We start from the raw sequence: 6,000 nt of genomic DNA on the forward strand, positions 1-6,000 counted from the left end.
ACACAAGCAGTTGCTTCACTAAGCACGTCAAGCAAAGGGACTCGCCGAGCTCCAACGACAACACTGAAATTTGCCTGGATCGGGGTAGCGCCGGTTGTGCAGAGGATCAGGCCCCGGGCACAACCGGCGCTACCCCGAAGATGATGAACATCCCAGCAATGGTGGGAAACCAGCCCTGCTCCTAACCCCTCACGCAGCTCTGCTCCACCAAACTCCCAAGAAAACGCGAATCGCTCAACATTTATCAGTTCAAAACACCCGTGCAATTAGCAGGATTTTTTTTTTCCTCCCTCCAGTATAATTATATACATTTTAATGCAATTACCACCCCTGTACTTTGTACATTAAACAGTAGGCAACCGAAGGAAGAGAGAGGCTTTATTTTTCTTGGCTTCGCCTTTCTGAAAATAATGGTATGTTGCAAAACAGCTCCGGCAGAAGGGCTTATCTTCACCAGAAAAAGAGGGGGAGCAGATGGAAAACGGGGAAGGAAGGATCTCCCGAAGGGAAAGCGGGGATTGCAGTGCCCCTCCACGCTGCCCTCGCCCTCCGGTCCCTACACGTACCTACACCTGGAAACCGTCCCCGATACCAGGGGCAGGACTCGGACACAGCCTCAGCCTCCGTCCTCCGCTGCCGACGACGGAAAGGAAAACCAAATCAAGCAAATGGTCGTCGGTTACTCAACCCCCAAAGCCGGGGTCATTAGCCGGATTAAAGCTCCCGAGCTCCGGCCAGCAGCACGGGCAGCAAAGTGCAGCTAAACTGCCCAAATTGGATTACCACCGCTCCTGGGTCTCCGTGCCAAGTTGGCCAGTGGATTGCAGGATGCTCGAGACGGGGAGGCGGGTGCCAAGCCCCGGGGCTGATCCGCAGGGTGCTGGGGAGGAGGAGGAGGAGAGACAGGGAGGAGATGGTCCCCGTGTCCCCCAGAGCCCTGCAGCCCATCCCTGGCATCCCTGCCGCGCTCTCACCCCGGGGCACTTTCTCCAGTGAAAGCCCTCACAAGCTCAGCTCAAGGAGCAAAGAGGATATCGCGGCATGGCGCGCGCCAGGCCCTGGATCGACCCCAGTGACAACAAATCTCCTCGGCGGTTCAGGCGGCTCACAAGAGTCTTGGCCACCGGGCACAGCGCAGCACGCAGCAGCCCGGGGGGGCACTCAGTCCCCGTCAGGCCAAGGCACCCTGCACCCTCGGGACACAAGGGTCACCCAGAATAGCCCACCTCAGGCCACGCAGAGAGCCTTCAAAGGAGAAAGGGGCAGAAGTGCTTGCGGAGCACGAGCCCAGCACTCTGGACATAGAGCTTTTTTCCAGACTAAAACATCTTGGCACACTGGCAACAAGGAGAAGGTTTGTCAAGCCTTGGCTAAAGGGAAAATAAACTTGTAAATGTTTTTAATGCAGGGTTTTAAGTGGTGGCTTCCACCTGAAAGAAGGGCTGGAGGCAGCTGCGGGATGCTCAGAGAACAAGCAAGGCAAGAAAGGACACCGCCCCGTGCCCGGCCACGCTCCGACACGCTGGTTTTGGCTACACAACACGCCAGGCGCAGGGGTGATGAGCTGTGTCTGCCTCTGCCTGGCACAGAAACCATGATTTATTTGTTGGCTTGAGTTTTTCTCCTCCATGATGCACAAGACATTTGCTCAAACCTGACTTCCAAGCACAGCTGGAGGACCACATTGGGCTATCTACATGGCTTCCATGCTGCATCCATGGCCAGGACTACGAGGGGTATCACCGCATACCACCTATCTGCAGTAGGACGTTCACCACAGCACTGCCCAGAGCGTGACATGGGCTACAGCTAGAGCAGAAGGTGATTGCCTCCAGCCTGAAGCCAAACCAGCTGCCCCAGCACTGGACGGTGGCAAACACGCTCCTCCCCATGCCGCATGGAGCCACAGCACTCAGCACCTTGCTGGGAAAAGTGGCCACAGCCCAAACCCAGGAGAGGTAAGGGATCAGGGGCCATGCTGAACCAAGCTCTCCATCATTCACCATTCCCAGCCCCTGGGCCTTCCTCCACACGTGGCACACCACCAAGCCGTTCACCAGTCAAACACTGGCCAGGAGCCCTCTGCCCACCGGTTTCTTCCATACAGCACACAATTATCTAATGACACAATTTGGAGGAGACGTCGATGGATCACGGAGAGCAGCAACCCAAGATCTCCACGCATATATCCCACCAGCCCAGGTCATGCAAAATCCGAGCTTGCAGGCAGCGAGGATGGCATATGGGCAGCATCGGGGTGACCAGTGCCCACCCACCCACTGCTGCCCTGCTTCTTCCAATGTCCACCTTCCTTCCGTTGTGTCAAGGGTGCCAAAAAACACGACTGACCCCTCACCGCCGACACAAGCCACCACAGCACCGAGCATCCCGACACGGAGAGGCGGTCACAACAAAGCCCCGCGGGACTCAGCAGAAGCCCGACGCCGTGGGCAGGCTCCCCTCGGTTTGCAGGGGCCAGCAGCGCCAGCACTGGGCTCTCCCGCTCAGAAATTCTCAGCTCGGGGCCGAGCCCGGCTCTCGCCGACGGTTAGTGCTGCAGCCGGGAGCAAGGCGGGCAGCAACAAAGGCCCTGACCCACGCTCAGCCCCGAGAACAAAATAAACACGCACAAGTTTCCCTCATTAAGCCCGATCCCAGGGCCGAATCCTTCTCTTTGTTCAACGGACGTCCAACGCGGCGAGCCCACCGACATAAATCGCCCGGCGTGACATTTCCACCCGGGGCGCGGGGCAGGGGCCGGGATGGAGGAGGGGAGGCAGCCGTGCCAGCACGCAGCAGCGCCGCTTTTATTACCCTCTTCCATTCCGGCTGCGCAAAGCTCCGGCGAAACAGCGCTCGCCCGGAGCCGCCGGCGCGGCCCTCGGCCCCGTCCCCGCCGGAGCTGGGAGTTTGTTTATCCCTCGCAGGGCCCTCCGCCTCGCACGGGAAAAGGGCTTTGTGTGACCGAGCGGCGCGAGGGCTCTTCGCCACGGCTCCGCGCGCAGCCCGAGCACGCACGAAGGCGGATGCCTCCGCTCCGCTCCCAGCCCGCCGCGGCTATCGGAAAACAATAAAGCCAAGGAGGGAAAACTCTCGCCCGTGCCGCTATCGCCGCGCCGACAAACACAACGCCACCGAAACGCCAACCTCGGGGGCACCAGCAGCGGAGAGCCCAGCCACCCAACGCGGCGGCGGCCAGCCGGCCCCGGCGCTGCCTCCTCGCAGCCCCTCGGGAAGCGGCACATCCAGGCTCACCGCTCTCGGGGCGGCGGCACCGGCAGCCGAAGCCGCGGGCGGACGGGGAGCACCGGATCGCACGCAGGATCGGGGATTTCGAACCCAAACTTCCTTACCAGCCTTCCCGACGGCCCCGCGCCGGCATCCACCGGCGCCAGCAGACCGCACCGCAGCGCGCGGGGAGAAGCTGAATCCTTTCCCCCCTCGCAGCCGCTTAGGAAATCATCCACGCACCCTCCCAAAGGCTTCCGCCCCGCTGCTTTCGCCTGGCTTCGCCACCTTTCCGCCCTGCTCGGTCACCAGCGTCTGGAGCGCGGGAGACACCGAGTCACCCATTTTACCCACGGAGTATATACAAAAGACCCTGGGATTGTTCAGGAAGCAATTAGCCGCCGTTCAGAGGAAAATGGTGTTTTCAGATGGATAACCTTTGATGTAGTCAATAGTCTCGGCTCCTCTTTTTTTTCTTTTTTTTTTTTTTTTTTTTTTGTTCCTTGCAGCCACACACAAAAGAAATTTAACCAGAAGAAAAAAAAAAAAAATCCAGCAGAAGGCTGGTAATTCCCCCCGCCGCAGCCCTCGCTCAGCAGAAAGGGATTTTCTCGCAAGCCGGAGGAGGGAAAGCAGCTTCGGAACCGCAGCTCATCCGCCCAACTTTTCTCCCCTCCGCGTCCCGGAGCGCGGAGCGGGGCCGCGGATATTCACCCCCCCCACACCCCCCCGGTAGCAGGTTCGGCTTTTGTGTTCCCCCCCCGCGCAGCAGAGGGAAGGGGGGAGCTCAGCCGCGAGGGAGATGCCTGGCTCCCCTCTCCCACCCGCCTCCCCTCTCCCCGGTGACCTTCAGGTGAAGCCCCGCTCCCCCCGGCCCCCCCCCCACCGGCCAGGGGCACCAGGCACCGCTCCCCCGCCAGCAGGACGCGGGAGCGGCAGGAATTGCGGGATTTATCCCAGCCCCGCCACAGCGATTTCGCGAACCCTTCCCCGCCCGCCCGCCCGCCGGGGCTGCCGTGTGCGGGAACGGGAACAGGCACGGCGGAGGGGTGCGGGACGCCGAGCCGGCCCTACCCGCCGCGGGGACACGGGGGGCGGCGGCAGCCAGCGCAGCCTCCCCCGCCCCGGCCGGAGCCGTGCCCGGGCGACGCACCGCAAAGCCGCGACACGATCGCGATAGTGACGATGACAAGGGAGGGCGAGGGCGGCCATCCCGCAGGACGCCCTGCCTCGCCGGGGGAACGCGCCCCGGTCTGCCGGCAGCCCCCCGGCACCCCCCGGCTGCGGGGCACGGCGGCTCTGCGGGCTGCGGGGCGAGCCCAGCCCGGCTGCCGCGCCCCGGCGGGATGCGGGGACGGGAAGCGGCGGGGCTGGGCGCGGAGACGCCGGGATGGCAGCGGGGACGCGCATCAGGACTGAGGGCAGCGCGGGTGCGGGCGTGCGGGGCAGGGCGCGGGTATCCGCGGCGGCGAGCCCGGACCCGGGCGGGCGGCGGGGCGGGGGGCTCCCCGCGGCGCGGTACCGGGGAAGCGGACCCCGGCGGGAGGGAGGCGGCCGGGCACGGAGGCACCCCCGGCCCCAGCAGCTCCGGGTCCCGCCCGGTCGCCGGCACCCCCCGCCGCCGAACCCGCATGCCGGGCGGGTAAAGGACGAGGCTCGGCGGCCGGCGGGCTCCGTTCGCCCGCGGGAGGTGGATCCCGGAGCCGCGGGGCGCATTGCGGGGCTGGCCCCGGGCAGCAGCAGCGCGGCGCCGGCCCAGCCCGGCCCGGCCCCTCCGCGCCCCCCCGACGGGCCGCTGCCCTGCCCGGGCCAGCCCCGCTCCGCCGGGTGTTTTTGGGGACAATAACGACAAATCCGGCTAATTTTAACCGACCCACCGGGAGGGTAAAGGCACGCGCCGCGCCCGCAGAGGAAAGTTGCAACCGGGTTACTCACGGCTCCGGTCCCCGCTCGCCTCCGCCGCGCCGGCCATGACCGCATTCCACACCGAGCCGCCCGCCGGGCCCCCGCCGCCGCCTCCTCCTCCGCCGCCGCCGCCTCCCCCGCGCCCGCCGCCGCCCGGGGCTCCGCGCCCGCCTCGCTCTCGCCGCCGCCGCTGCCCCGCATGAATGGGACGGCGGCGCGGGGCCCCGACGGAACGCCGCCCGCCGCGCGCCCCCGCCGCCGCGCGCACGCGCACGGCCCCGCCGGCGGCGCGAGGGAGGGGATGCGGGGGGGGGGGGGGGCGGGCGCGCTCACGCCGCCTCCAGGGGGCGCCCGAGGGGAGGGAGGGGAGAGGGGTGGGCGGAGCCGCCCCGCCCTCCGCCTGCCCTTAAAAGGGCGATGCCACGCGGGGCGGAGCTCTAAAAGCGGCCGTGGCGAGGTGGGACCCAGCACCCACCCCCACGCAACGCGACTGGGCTGCGGGGCCGCCGCGGGGCCGGGACCCACCTGAGGGAGCGGCAGCGCGGGGCGTCCCTCCTCGGCCTCCCCTGGTAGCTCGAGGATGCCAGTTCGCCGTCTTTACACGGGCACCTCATCCACGCTGCCTAAAAATACAATCACAAAGGGGAAGAAAAGAACAAAAGCCATAAATGCAGATTAACGAGGGGCTGGGGTGATCATTTGGGGTGTTTTTTAAGCACGTGGGGTGCCAGCCACTCTCGCCACCTTTGTCCCCCGACCCTGACACTCCCTCCCCCCGGGGGCCCTGCAGAACCCTCTGTCATCTCTCGGGTGGGAAGGGGCCTTCGTCAGGACCGGCAGAAGTCAGCACGGTGTCTGTGCTCCGGA

At 65.3% G+C, this 6,000-nt stretch overlaps 1 protein-coding gene across 3 annotated transcripts in view; it reads right to left on the bottom strand.

The window, feature by feature from the left end:
* The window catches only part of PLXNA1 (plexin A1), a 122,810-nt gene extending 117,565 nt beyond the window's left edge, over positions 1–5,245 (bottom strand). For 2 of the 3 annotated variants that reach the window (XM_075432387.1, XM_075432384.1), the window contains exon 1: positions 5,164–5,245. The gene's annotated coding sequence lies outside the window, so the exon portion shown is untranslated. Of the gene's footprint in view, positions 1–3,353; positions 3,408–5,163 lie in introns of those variants that run through there. The other variant, XM_075432385.1, reaches the window with a different exon arrangement.
* Between the last annotated feature and the right edge of the window lie 755 nt (positions 5,246–6,000).

Source organism: Opisthocomus hoazin, chromosome 11 (genome assembly GCF_030867145.1).
Source record: "Opisthocomus hoazin isolate bOpiHoa1 chromosome 11, bOpiHoa1.hap1, whole genome shotgun sequence".
Taxonomy (NCBI): Eukaryota; Metazoa; Chordata; class Aves; order Opisthocomiformes; family Opisthocomidae; genus Opisthocomus; species Opisthocomus hoazin.